This window comes from Rhincodon typus, chromosome 12, assembly GCF_021869965.1.
Source record: "Rhincodon typus isolate 14 chromosome 12, sRhiTyp1.1, whole genome shotgun sequence".
In the NCBI taxonomy this organism is placed as follows: domain Eukaryota; kingdom Metazoa; phylum Chordata; class Chondrichthyes; order Orectolobiformes; family Rhincodontidae; genus Rhincodon; species Rhincodon typus.
The window spans coordinates 39,632,450-39,647,544 of record NC_063343.1 but is presented as its reverse complement, the minus strand read 5'-3'; the positions used below and the strand labels follow the sequence as shown (position 1 = coordinate 39,647,544).

The 15,095-nt window shown below is 40.7% G+C and overlaps 1 protein-coding gene across 2 annotated transcripts in view; it reads left to right on the top strand.

Annotated features, from left to right (window-relative positions):
* LOC109929127 (SPARC (osteonectin), cwcv and kazal like domains proteoglycan 1) overlaps window positions 1–15,095 on the top strand; it is a 468,013-nt gene that overhangs the window by 406,598 nt on the left and 46,320 nt on the right. The window lies entirely within an intron of this gene.

Sequence of the window (15,095 nt, the reverse complement as noted above, 5' to 3'; positions counted from 1 at the left end):
TCTGCTGTGGTTCCAGTAAATAGGCATAGAGCCTAGATTTTTGACCAATGTATATTTTCCTCAGCTGAGCTCCTAGTTAAAGCTTCCTCACCAGGGGTATGTTTGCCACTTCCATGGGAAGGGAGATATGGTGGAGCTTTGCAGGACTTATTATGAAAATGAAGAGAAACGCAAATTTAAGGAACAAAATAGCCACAAGAATCGAGCGTAAAACACATTTTTTGTGCCTTGGATTGAACCACAGTCTTGAAATAGGTATGGTTTAGGGTCCTGAGCAGAGGGAAAGATGCCCATTTATAGGCTTCCCTCAAAAACTGGTGATCTGAGAGCTTCTGGAACTAGGTGCCATCACTTTCCACTGGGGTCATTTATGAAAGATGACAGAAAGAAAAAATAAGATGAGTTTATATTACTATCATATCACTGCAACCTAAAATATCAGGATGGTCAATGATTATTCAGCCACCCTTCTGGTGGAGCAGAAAGAAAAGAATCCAGAGCAGTGCGTTCGGGCAAGAGATAATCTCAGGATAAAGGATCATCCATTTCAGACAGAGATGAGGAGGAACTTCTTCACTGAGGATAATGAATCTGTGGAATTCTTTACTACAGAGGGCTGCTGAGTCTGGGTCATTAAGCATGCTCAAGGCAGAGATAGACAGATTTTTAATCAGTGAGGGAATTAAGGGTTATGGTAAAAAGGCAGCAAACTGGGGTTGAGGCTTTTCAGATCAGCCATGATCTCATTGAGTGGTGAAGTAGGCTTGATGGGCTGAATGGCCCACTTCTGCTCCTACATCTAATGGTCTTATAACAAAATGGTAACAATAAAAGAACAATTTTCCGTTTTGTATATAGCCCCTTCCAAGCCCTCTGGACACTTCAGAATGTTTTACAGCCAGCTCAATAATTTGAAGTTTGGTCACTTATTATTTCAGCAAATAGAGGCTCCAGTTTAGATTTAACAAAGTCTTGCAAACAACAATAAGATAAATAACTGAGAGCCAAAAATACTCGAAATCACAATGGGTCAGGCAGCATCCATGGAAGGGAGAGTAAGTTGACGTATCAAATCTAGATTACTGTTCATCAGAGTTCCTAATAAGATAAATAACTGGCTGGCCTATGCACTTTATCTGTTGCATAGCTGCAGTTTAATATAGCAGCTACACTAGGAATCTGCAAAGATCCCAGCAACAGTGAGTACTTCTGTTGCTGGTGAGCACACAATAGCATGAACAGGGTGCCATAGAGGTGTGATGCATACATAATGACTTGAACAGCAGACAAGTCTGTAAGAAAGCTTGCTAGAATTGACAGAGAGAAAACCTCCATGAAACACCCCGAAATTGACACTTCTCTGATTTTTGATAAAATTCAGTCTTTTGCTTCCAATAATGCAGCATTAATTTAACATTATGCTAGAGTATCAGTGGAGATTGCATGGTAAAATCTTTGGAGTAGGTCTTGAACCCACATCTTCTGATGTACAGCTGATAGTATTATCCCTGAACTAATATTCCCATTCAATTTTCCTCATTGTTTCACTGCCATGCTCCAAACTTTGGATGTCATGTTGAAGAAAGTGCAGCCTTTGTGCCTTAAATAAACTATTTATATACCTCACAACACTTCGGTTTGAAAATTTATAATCATACCACCCTTCATCAATTTATGTGCATACATACTGTAAAATATAAATGCCATCTCAGTTTAAAAGCTGAATGTGCCACCTTCAAAAAAAAAAATTAAAGGAGAAAATGGGGTGTAGAATTGTAATAAATTCCCTAGGATAGCACATTGGCTTCATTGAACAGGTTCCAAAACCAATCTGAGCATGACAGATACTTCAAGAATTTTCTTGAGACAAAGAATAACCAAGCTGTTCTTGGAAGGTGATGTGAAGTTTTTTTTTCTCTTTCTTACAGGAGACAGAAGGGAACAACTATGGTTTAAATTAATTATGATCTTCTGTTCATGTCCACAAATTCTGCAGTCTTATTAATTAATTTTTCCTTTCATGTTGGAGATCAAAATGACATAGAAATCCATAAAGAAAATTTAGTTTGATATTTTTTATATCAAGGTATTTCTCTTTATTTTAAATCATATACAAGGGCAGGTTGGCTGAATGACTTGGTTGATTCTATGAACAGATAGCAAAGACAGTTGATGGTATTAGTGTTTATGATATAATTTATGTGGATTTTAGCAAGACTTTTGACAAGGATCCACATGGAAGATTGGTCAGAAAAGTGAAAGCCCATTGTACCTAAGGGCAAGTGTCAAGTTGGATACAAAATTTGCTCAATGACAAGAAAGCAAGACATTACTGTTGAAGGATATTTTTGTGACTAGAAAAGTGTTTCCATTGCGGTTCTGCCGTGTCTAGTATTAGATCCCTCTCTTTGGTACTTATCAATGACTCAGACTTAAATGTAGAGGCATGATTAAGAAGATTACAGACATTTTAAAATTTATGTGTGATTAACAGTGAGGAAGAAAGCTATAGATTCCAGGATAAGATAACAATGGACTCATTAGATAGGCGGAAAATGGAATACAATTGGGAAAAATGTGGGTTAAGGCATTTTAGGTTGGGAAAACAAGGCTGAAAAATATACAATAAATGGTAGGATACTGAAAAGGATAGTGGAACTAAGGAACCTTTAAGTCTATGTCTAATAATCTGTGAAGCTAGCAATGATAACATCCATCTTTGTCAAGAGATGATGGAATGTGCCCAAGGCATATGTCATTTCAGTATCAACATCATCTGTTGTGGTGGTAGAGACCAATTCATGAATGGCACTCCCTTCCACAGCTGACACAGATAAATAGTGTTGGCCAAGGATGACAGATTTCTTTTTTCTCTTTTCGGCAGGCTCTCTATTCTGCCATCTGATGTTACTGCCAAGACTGGAGAAGTGTACTGTCATTGTAGACCATGGGTCCATGGGTCACAACACAAAAATCTAAAAGAGATTTTTCAGTCACTGAGATCACCAATTATATACTTTATCCCAAATGGCATTCTAAGTGAAAAGACCTACCAACCAAGTTTATTAATAAATGCAATTATTGTCTTATTATCAAAATAAAACTTATTCAATGAAGACTCAAAACTGTAAAAAAAGAACAAGTTGGCCAATATATTCTTCAAGACAAAAGGATAAAGAATAGCATCTTCTGAAGGCTGTTGTTCTGCCATTCTAGCACTTGTTGTTAAGTCACTAATTACACGTGGTTGTTTCTGGAGTCTTGACAGACACAGCTTGCTCAGAAAGTAAAACAGTGAGAAGTCCTTCAACTGCACTTGCAGAAGGACAAATAGGTTTAGCCTGAGCTCAATAAGAAAGTCTTATTTTCAGAAGAGGGAGCGGGCTCTTGTAGTGCAGTGGTAGTGTCCCTATCACTGAACCAGGAGTTTCAACTCTAAAAATCCCAATCCAAACTAAAACCCTAGGTCTCTGTGAGCCTGACTCCACCCAGTCATGCTTCTATTGTCTAATTTTAAAATCAATCCAAAGCTATTTACTCTGCTTTCCATAGAGCGGACACCTCAGACCACATTGACAACACCCCCCTTCAAGAGAACCACAACAGAACAAATTCCTCTTAAACACACATATCATCACATTACTTGTATTTATTCACTCATGGGATGTCAATGTTGCTGGCTGAGCCAGCATTTATAACTCTTTCCCAGTTCCCTGGAGAAGGTGGTTGTAAGTTGCCTTCTTCAACTGCTGCAGTCCATTTGGTGGAGGTACAACTACAATACCTTTAAAGGAGAGAGTTCCAAGATTTTGACCCAGTGACATTGAAAGAACAGTGAGATATTTCCAAGTCTGGGCTGTAGGTGACTTGGAGGAGAATTATGTGGTGGTGTCCCCATTTATCTACAGCCCTTGTCCATCTAAGTGGTAGCGGTCATGTGTTTGGAACTGCTGTCTAAGGAGCTTTTGTCATTTTCTGCAGTTAATCTTGTAGAAAATACACACTGTTGCTACTGAGCATTAGTAGTGGCGGGAATGAATGTTTATAGATTTAGATCTTTTATTAAGGAGGAGGACCCCCACTCCCCAAAAGCTAAAACTGAAACACCCAAAGAGGAGCGTCTTGCTGCAGAACCTGTTAAAAAGGAGCGTTAAAGTGGTGTAACCTGCCTTTCAGCAACTTCCAGTGATTAAAAAAAAATCCCTGACACTCACTTTTACAATCAACAAGTAACAATGTATTTATCTAACTCTAATAGTGAACAAATTAACTAAATTATTAACAAACTGAATAAACCCTTTCTAACCACTAACTATTCCAGAATAAAACAAGAATCTAATGGTATGCTACTCCAATAAATACAAGAGCCACTTATATAAAATAAAATTTAAAAAATATAATTTAGTCTTTCAATATTACAGGTAGGTTACGTGTTTTCAGGAATGTTCTGTGCCTACCTTGTCGAATGTTCTCTGTCAGGAATATTAACTAGTTGTGCTGTAGATACCTTTGTTTTAGATGGTGCTTTCTCTAAAACTTCAAAACTGTGAGAGTCAGCGATTCTCTCTTGAGAGCTGAGAGCTATTAACTCTGGCAGATGACAGTTCACTCTCCTGCCTTTGCCCAACTGCCCTTTCTTTTATACCCTTGATGACATATCAATACTTCTTACAGTAGGATTGATCCTATGTTGTCAAAACCATCAAATTTGAATTTAATTGTTGTTTTGGTATCTAACTGCCTGGTTCAAATTGATTGGCTAAATTCAAAACTTGTCTTGATATCCAAACAAAACTGCTGCTTGGCCTACTAACTATGGCTTTTTGATACAAATGTTTTAATTGGGTGCTGTCTGTACTTGCAGACTTTCAAGCTGCTCACAGACTTTTTCTTTAAAATCTCTAAGCATAGAAAAAGCACATCGTCTTTTACAGAGGCAACACAATGCTTTCCCCACCGCATTTTACAAACACCGAATTCTAACTTCCTGTCTCCCAATCCACAAGTTCTCTACCCAAGTTCACAGCAGGCCATTCAGATGGCTGCTTTATCCTGGGTAATGCCAAGTTCTTGAGTGTTATTGGGGCTGTATTCATCCAGGCAAGTGGAGAGTATTCCATTACACTCCTGACTTGTGCCTTGTACATGGCAGATAGGATATGGGGAATCTGGAAGTAAGTTCCCAGCTACAGGAGTCCTACCCTCTAACCTGATCTTGCAGCCACAGTACCTTGAGTATAGGAGTTGGGAAGTCATAATTTAGATTGTACAGGACATTGGTGAGGCCTGTTCTGGAATACTGTGTCCAATTCTGGTCACTCAGTTATAGAAAGGATATCATTAAGCTGGAGATGCTTCAGAAGAGACTTACCAGAATGTTGCCAGGTATCCATGTTTGTGTTATAAAGAAAGGCTGGATAGGCTGAGAGTTCTTTCACTGCAGTGTAGGAGGTTGAGAGGCGACCTGATAGAAGTTTATAAAATAATGTGAGATATAAATAGAGTTAATGGTAGTTGCCTTTTCCCTAGCATGGGGCATTTCAAAGCTAGGGTCCACATTTTTAAGGCGAGAGGAGAGAGATTTTAAAAAGACCAAAAGAGGCAAACTTTGTACACAGAGGGTGGTTTGCATGTGGAGTGAACTTCCTGAGGAAGTGGTGGATGCGGGTATAATTACAATGTGTAAAAGATATTTGGATAGATACATGAATAAAACAACTGCACCTCTCAGTCGCGAACCATTTCAACTCCCCCTCCCATTCCGCAGACGACATGTCCATCCTGGGCCTCCTACAGTGCCACAATGATGCCACCCGAAGGTTGCAGGAACAGCAACTCAAATTCCGCTTGGGAACCCTGCAGCCCAATGGTATCAATGTGGACTTCACAAGCTTCAAAATCTCCCCTCCCCTCTATCGCATCCCAAAACCAGCCCAGCTCGTCCCCACCTCCCTAACCTGTCCTTCCTCCCACCTATCCCCTTCTCCCACCTCAAGCCCCACCCCCATCTCCTACTTACTAACCTCATCCTGCCCCCTTGACCTGTCCGTCCTCCCTGGACTGACCTATCTCCTCCCTACCTCCCCACCTACACTCACTTTTACTGGCTTCATCCCCGCCTCTTTGACCGGTCTGTCTCCTCTCCACCTATCTTCTCCTCTATCCATCTTCTATCCGCCTCCCCCTCTCTTCCTATTTATTTCAGAACCCCCTTCCCCTCCCCCATTTCTGAAGAAGGGTCTAGGCCCGAAACGTCAGCCTTCCTGCTCCTCTGATGCTGCTTGGCCTGCTGTGTTCATCCAGCTCTACACCTTGTTATCTCAGGGTTTGGAGGGATATGGGCCAGGAGCAGGCAGGTGGGACTGGTTTAGCATGGATTATGTTCAGCATGGACTGGTTGGACCGAAGCGTCTGTTTCCATGCTGTATGACTCTGTGACTGTATAGGGCTATCTATTTCAGTTTCTGGTCAATGACACTCCCAGGATGTTGATAGTGTGGGATTCATTGAATGTCAAGGGGCGATGGGTTAGATTCTGTTATTGGAGATGGTCGTTGCCTGGCATTTGCATAGCAGAAATGTCAGTTCCCACTTGTCTACCCAAGTCTGGATATTGTCCAAGCCTTCATGGAATCACGGAATACTTACATAGTGGAACCAGGCCATTTGGTTCCACATTGATGGTCTGAAGAGCATCCCACCCAGACCCACCCCATACCCTATCCCCATTACCCTGCATTTCCAACGGCTAATCCACCTAACCTGCACATCCCTAAACACTATGGGCAATTTAGCATAGCCAATCCATCTAACTTGCGCAGTCTTTGGACTGTGGGAAGAAACAGGAGCACCTGGAGGAAACCCATGCAGACATGGGGAGAATGTGCAAACTCCACATAGACAGTCGCCCAAGGATGGAATCGAGTCCAGATTCCTGGCACTGTGAGGCAGCAGTGCTAACCACTGAATCACCATGCCCAAATAGAGCAAGTCCTTCCGTATTTGGGCATGGACCGCTTCAGTATCTGAGGAATTGAATGGTGCTGAACATTGTACAGTCATTGTGAACATCCCCACTTTTGACCTTATTTTGAAGGAATGTCATTGATGAAGCAGCTGAAGATGGTTGGGCCTAGGACCCAATGCTGAGGAATTCCTGCAGGGTTGGCCTGGAGCTGAAATGATTGACCACCAACCATAATGTCTTCCATTGTGTTAGGTATGACTCCAAACAGCAGAGAGTTTTCCTCTCTGATTTTGATTGACTCCAGTTTTGCTAGGGCTATTGGATGCCACACTCAGTCAAATGTGACCCAGTTGAGTCCAGTTTCAATTACACCATCAATGCCAAATGATAATGTTGCTGTTGGATCACACTTTTTCAGCAATACACAAATTTAAAATTTGGGTAGCAAAGTAAGAAACAAAATAATGGTTCAACTTATTTCTTTGATACAAGCACATGATGATTCTTAGATCCTCTTTTTTTTACCTTTTTAGGTACACTTATTCTTTACTCCAATCTTCTGGGTGCATCCTCACTTTCAGCAGTTTTGATTGTTCATCGTATATAAATTTTGAAGTTTAAACATAAAAGTCATTTCTCTTCTGCTGTTTTGAAATTTGGCAATTGGTGGATACGTTAAATTAAATTGTCAGACCAGCCTGTCTCTTTTGTCATGTAATTTTCTCTTTACAATGACCTGCTTCCTTGTTTTAATGACCCATATAGTCATGTGGTAATGTTAGAAATGTCAGCTTAACATTTGTAGGGTTTTTCCTCGTATTTATAGACCTAGGTGAAGCCAGCGACAGGATAATTAAAGATAGCTGTCACTGTGAGTGCTTTGCTCAGTAAGTGGTAGGTCATCAGACCAACTATATGAGATATGAATGACACAGCTGTCAGTTCCCATTAAAAGCAGATGAACAAGAAAGTGAAAAAGACAGAAATAAATCAAGAACTTGCTACTCAGTATATTAATGAAAAAAGTATCTGATGCATGGGAAAGGGATCCCTAATCATCAGGTGCAGCCAAAGTGTGCATCTAATGTGTTTTGCCTTTCTGTTGGAAAATTACATTTTCACTCTCCAAAAGTTAACTGTGCATTGAAAGATTCTGGAGGTCCTTAAAATGCCCAAGTAGCCGTGGGTAATGGAGTTAAATTCCACATAACTGTCAGATTTATTTCACTGAAATTGAAGATTCGTTATATATTCATAATTTTCACTGTTTGACGTTATACAAGTTTCACCATATCACAAAAAGTTTTTGCTGAGGTGTTAGAATGAGAATGCTAATCTTATGTGAAATATTTAATCCAACTGAACATATGACTTTTTAATGAGACTGGTTTTCTCCTAAATGCAGTCCTTTTTCTTAATAATCTATAGTCAATTGCCAGAAAATATAACTTGTGAATTTAACGAGTGATTTGTTAATTCCATCACTGTTTCGAGCAAACAGCTGCTTTTGAAAAAAAACTAAATGGTAGCCAATTTCTTAGGAATGGGAGTTGGCAATTTAACACTTCGGCTCTGATCTGATATTCAGACAGATTGCATTTGATTGATTAAAAGCTCAATGCAGTATACTGTGGTCAATTCATTAAACAATGTTTATACTACTTAAATTTTAAAAAAAAAACATAATTTGTGATTCATCCTTCTCTATTTCAAACCTAATTCCAAATTCAATAATTTTATCATCACTATTTGGAAGACATTGCCTTAATTATCTTTTATTACATTTATTTTTCCATTGGTGTCACTGGCAATTCCAGCATTTATTGCTCCGTCACTTATTGTCCTTAGATTCACAATATGCTTGATTCCATCAGACACATGCAAGTCATTTCAGGTAAACACAGCAGATTTCCTTTCTCTAAAAAGGACACTGGCGAACCAGATAGGTTTTTATGACATTTGATGCTGGTTTGAGGAGACTAGTTTTTATTTGATTAATTAAATATGAATTTAAATGGCACCAGCTGGTGTGGTGGGATTTGAACCCATGACCCCAGAGCATTAACCCAGGTCTATGCATTATTTATTCAGTAGATGTTGACACTGTACTACCACCGTTCATAGCTCATTAGCAAAAATTTTGTTCACTGAATATGTATGGCCTTATCCATTGTTGTTTCTCAACAAATTGACATCAGTCTTAGATTGTTGGAATGGGATAGGTGGGGAATTAAAAGGAAGAGGAAACTTGGCCATCTTCCCACTGTCTTCCCACCAGAACCCATTATTGTCCTGTCATTTTGAGCAACTGAGCAGTCCCAGGACTTTACTTGCAATTTTAGTACCATGACCTGAACATGAGAACATTAGCAGATTCCCTATCCATTTAAACCAGCTCAGTGGTGGGTGGACTATGTGCTAAAAGAGGCACAGGAAGACATGGTTTTATTTCTCTTTAAATTTTTCCGAGGGGCAGGAGAAGCAGAGAAGTGTTCTGACAGATGCTACATGGTAGTTTTAGGCCTTTACCCCAGGCTTCAACCCCTCACCGCCTCGTTAATATTATATCCCCCAATTCCCTGAATGCTGGGGAAGAATCACCAATATCTAACTTTTTGGCCTACAATATTCCTATTCCCCTTCTTTTTGATAACTTTCTATTCTAATGAAAAAGCTAAAATTTTATGTTTGTCTATTTGCCCCAGCAACCCATCTGCTCAGTATTCCCAGTATTTTCTCTTTTGGTTTCATATTTCTAACATTTCCAGGTTTTTTTTGATTTAACAAGGTGTAGAGCTGGATGAACACAGCAGGCCAAGCAGCATCAGAGGAGCAGGAAAGCTGAAGTTTCATGTCTGGACCTTTTTTGGTTGATGGGCATATTGTTTGTAATTGTCCAAAGGGATGAAAGTCAAGGATCCACAGATAATAAGACAGCACTTTCGTTTGGTATAAAATTCCCAAAATGTATTTATAGCACTTAAGACCTAATATTAGTTCAAGATTACAACATGGGTTAATCATATTTGTAGTAGCAAGATTTATGATTATTGGTTATCAAAATAACAGTAAAGAATTAAAATTGAGAGTGTTTACAAAGTGCTTAGAGCATTCAACATTGAGATGTTATTATTTCATTGTTATTCAATTAGCCTTCAAAGTTAACTGATTTGAACTTTCCATCCATTGTTTAATGATCTTATCATGAGTGACAGCTTGAGATTGTTTTATCAATCTTAATAAAGTTAGACAAATCTATACTCTAGTGTTTTTTTTTGATAATTCAAGAAACAATAACCTGTTTCATTGCCGAATGAATAAGTAAAATAGATTATTTATTTCATTATCTCGCTGCATAGAAATTGGCATTTGCTGATGCCATTTAGTAAGCACTCATGAAAATTATTTCCTGCTGGCTGACTCCTCTTCCACCAATTATACATGAGATTTCAAGTGAAGGGTATAATGGATTTAATCGTTTAAAGATGTGCTTTTTATTGCCATCTGAAATTGGATATCTGAATGCTGGTGCATCAAGGTCTGTAATTAACTGCTCTTACAATAATGTTCATATTTAATAGAAAAAATTTAAAATAATAAATTACCCCTTCATAAAAATATTTTCAGGTCAGTTTAATCTACATGTGATCAATTTTTGTCATTGAATATAAAAGTGGTTAGTCTCGTTACATTACTTGCAATCATTAAAATGTCAATAATTTTCCATAAAGTCACTGAGGTGGAAAAGCCATTAGATTTGACTGCCTTCTGATTGATGAATTGCTTTTCCAACAGCTATGCAGGTTGGGATTGTATAAGTCTCCTTTACAATAACGTTTAAGTCTAATAACTAAGTCATTTCGTGAAAGGATTCATGCAACACACTATTTAGAGGACATAATTTAATATTTATGAAAATGCTCATGCATCAAATCAACTGATTTTTCAAAATGCTTTGCGCTTTCTCTTGTTAAATTTTATTGATGCAGGGAAGGCTTTGTTTTTCTGACATGTGCCTGACCATGGAAATGATAACAGATAGTGTGGACAGGTTTTCAGGCCCTACTAGGAACAAAGAGGAATAGTCCTGACCAGAATTTTGGATTCCTGACATTGTTCCTGATGACACCATTTTAGAGGAGATTGGAGCCCAAAAGAGTACATGCCTTAACTTGGTGTGTTGCTGACTGGGCTTGTTCAGAACCTTGTTCCCTCCAATTAAAATTTTCCAGCTGACATTCAGTTTCTCAAACCAGTGTATAGTTTAATACCTAGAGGTGGACATCCAATGGCAAGCCAGGAGGCCATCTTGCAAAGCAGCAATACATGCCCTTGCTGCATGCCAAGGTGTTGTATTATGGCACCGATTTCAGATATGTCTGTACCTTTAAGACAGTTACATGTCACATGACACTGTGTTCCAGTAGGAAGGTATCCATCTTTTCTTCAGTAACTCTCACTGCATAACAGAGTGGTAGTGTTTTCAGCAGTCAGATATGTGTATGTAATGCACAGTGAGTGCAATTGCAGAACTAAGATAATGTGTGTAAACCTGTGATATTGTAGCATTGTAATAGTTTTAGTGCTGTTCCCAGACATCAAAATATCTGACCTAACAAGAGCCAGGTCTTTGTGTTTTATGTTACTTGAACATGGTGCCACTAATTAGACACTGAAAGCTAGTCATGATGGTCAATTAGTGCCAGCAAGTGCACACTAAAGGACGTTACAATGATGGTTGGATCCCTGAGATACTATGGGCAATTTTAGCCCGAACTGTGTTTTCTTAAAAAAAACTAAGACTGCTACAGAGACAAAGTGACTGCAAGTTTAAAAAAGTTCTGTGTTGGCTCAGTGGAATGTAACACCTAAATGTGTCGAAGAAATTTCAAGTGGACTAGACTATAACCTCTTGTGACCACAAAGATAATGAGAGGCTGACGATCCCTTGCTCAAAACCAAGGCACTTGCTGCAGATCCCAAACTGCAGACAAACTTTCCCTTTGAAAATTACATAAAATACAGGATGCTAAAAGCCAGTTTCAACTCCACAGGAGTGCCCGACATACATCCTCCATATAAGTGCAGTGCTCACGTTCAAGATTAGCTCAAACTGAAATTAGATCCAACGTGCAAAACAAAATTCCCCACAAAGACTTGCATTGTCCTGATTGGTACAACTCCATTATATGTAATTTAAAGACAGAGGATAGTGTATGTTGATGTTAAATCCAAGGTGATTGAAGAATTAACTAACTAGCATTTAACTAAGGTCTCTTAGAGAAGGAAAACTGCCATGCTTGCCTGGTCTGGCCTACATGTGCCTCCAGACCCACAGCAATGTGACTGTTAACTGCCCTTGTAAGCCATTCAGCTTTATCAAACTGCTGAAAAGTTTTAAGAAAGGAATGAAACCAGAAAGACACTGAAGATGCCAATGCAAACTCAGCCTTGTCAGCCCTGCCAAGTCCTCTTTACCAACATCTGGAGGCTGGTGCCAAAATTGGGAGAGCTGTCCCACAGCCTAGTCAAGCAATAGCCTGACATTGTCACACTTTACACACAAAGTCCCAGACAGTACCATCTTCATCCGAAGGTATGTCCTGTCCCACCAGCAGCAGAGACACAGCATAGTTAGTGGCTGCACAGTGGCATACAAACAAGAGGGCATTGACTTTGATTCCATTTCCCATGAAGTCTCACGGTATCAGTTCAAACATGGGCTAGGGAACATCAAGCAGAATACGACATATTGCCCTCTCAGCTGATGAATCATTCGGCTTCCAAACCAAGGAAGCACTGAGGGTAGAAAGAGTGCAGAATGCACTGGTTGGAGGATTTCAGCATCCACCACTAACAGTAGCTCAGCAACACCACTACTGACTGACTAAGCTCTGCAGTCCTGCCATATCCAGTTGTGAATGGTGGTGGGCAATTAAACAACTCACTGGAGCAAGATTCTCCACTCCACCATTCTCAATGATGGGGGTGTCCAACACATCAGTGTGAGATATAAAACTAAAGGATTTACAACAATCTTCAACTAGAAAATGCCAATTGGCAGATCCAGCTCAATTGAATCTGAAGGTCCACTGCATCGTAGATGCCAGTCTTCAGACAATTTATTTTACTGCATGTGATATCAACAAATGGCTGAAGACACTGGATAATGAAAAGACTATGGGCCCTGACAACATTCCGGCAATACTACTCGAGACTTGTACTCCAGAACTTGCCATGCCCCAAGCCATGCAGTCCTGTACTGATGCAGCACCGGCATCAATCCAACAATGTGGAAAATTGCCCAGCTTTGTCCTGTACTCAAAAAGCAGGACCAATCCAACTGAGCTGATTACCTCCACATCAGTCGAGTCTAAATCATCAGTAGAGTGATGGAAGATGGTCATCCACATTGCTATTAAGCCACACTTGCTTAACAATGTCTCAATTTGAACACCACCAGGGTTACTCAGCTCCCAACCTCATTTAGAAGAGACCTGAGAAAATTGTTTTCATCCAGAGGGTGGTAGTAATAAGAAAAGTGCTGCCTGAAAGGAACATGGAGGCAGATACTGTCACAACATTTAAGAAGCATCTGGATAAGTACTGAAAATGCCAGGGCATAGTAGGCTATGGACCAAGTGTAGGCAAATGAGGTTAGTTTGATGTTTGTTGAATGGCATAGACATGGTGGGCCAAATGACCTGTTTCCCTGCTCTATGACTCTATTGCAGGCTTGGTTCAAACATGGACAAAAGAGCTGAATTCCAGAGGCAAGGTGGGTGTGACTGCCCTTGATATCAAGACCATATTTGACCAAGTATGGCATCGAGGAGCAAAACCAAAATCAATGGGAATTGGGTGGAAATCTCTCTACTGGTTGGAGTCATACCCAGCACAAAGGAAGATAATTGTGGTTATAATTCACTCAGAGATAGTAAGAACTGCAGATACTGGAGTCAGAGCTAACACAGTGTGGAGCTGGAGGAACACAGCAGGCCAGGCAGCATCAGAGGAGCAGGAAAGTTGAGGTTTCGGGTCGGGACCCTTCTTCAGAAATGGTGAGCGTGAAGGGAGCTCAGAAATAAAGAGAGAGAGGAGGGGTGGGGCTGGGGAAGGTAGGTGGGATGGTGATAGGTGAATGCAGGTAGGGAGTGGTGAGGATTGGTCAGTGGGATGGGTGGGGCAGATAGGTGGGAGAGAAGATGGACAGGTTGTGTCAGGTCAGGGAGGTGGGGATGAGAGGGAGGGTTGGTCATGGGATGAGGCTGGGGGTGGGGAGATTTTGAAACTGGTAAAATCCACATTTAGGCCATCGGGCTGTAAGCTCCTGAGGCAGAATATGAGGTGCTGCTCCTCCAGTTTGCAGATGGTGTCATTCTGACACTGGAGGAGGCCCAGGATGGGCATGTCACTCAGGGAGTGGAGGGGGAGTTAAAATGGTTGGCGACTGGAAGGTGTTGTCATTTGTCATGAACAGTGTGCAGATGTTCTACAGAACGGTCTCCAAATCTCTGCTTGGTCTCACCGATGTAGAGGAGGCCACATCGGGAGCAGCGGATACATTGATGGATGTGCAGGTAAATCCCTGTCTACTGTGGAAGGTTTGTTTTGTGCCTTAAATGGAGGTGAGGGAGGAGGTGTAGGGGCAGGTGTAGCACATCCTGCGGTTGCAGGGAAAGGTGCTGGGGGTGGTCGGGTTATTGGGTAGTGTGGAGCGGATGACGGAATTGTGGAGTGAGTAGTCCTTATGAAAGGCAGATAGGGGTGGGGAGGGAAATATATCTTTGGCCATGGGGTTGGGTTGTAGGTGGCAGAAATGGCAGAGAATGATACATTGGATGCAGAGGCTGGTGGGGCGATATGTGAGGACAAGGGAGATTCTGTCTTTATTTTTGTTGGGGGGAGAAGAGGTGATGGCAGAGGTGCAGGAAACACAAGAGATGAGGTTGAGGGCATTTTCAATCACAGGAGGGGGAAATTTGTGTTCCTTGAAATAGGAGAACATCTGGGATGGGGAGTGGAACGCCCCATCTTGGGAGCAGACGCAGTGGAAATGGAGGAATTGGGAGTAGGGGATGGCATTCTTGCAGGAAGGTGGGTGGGAGGAGGTGTAGTCCAGGTAGCT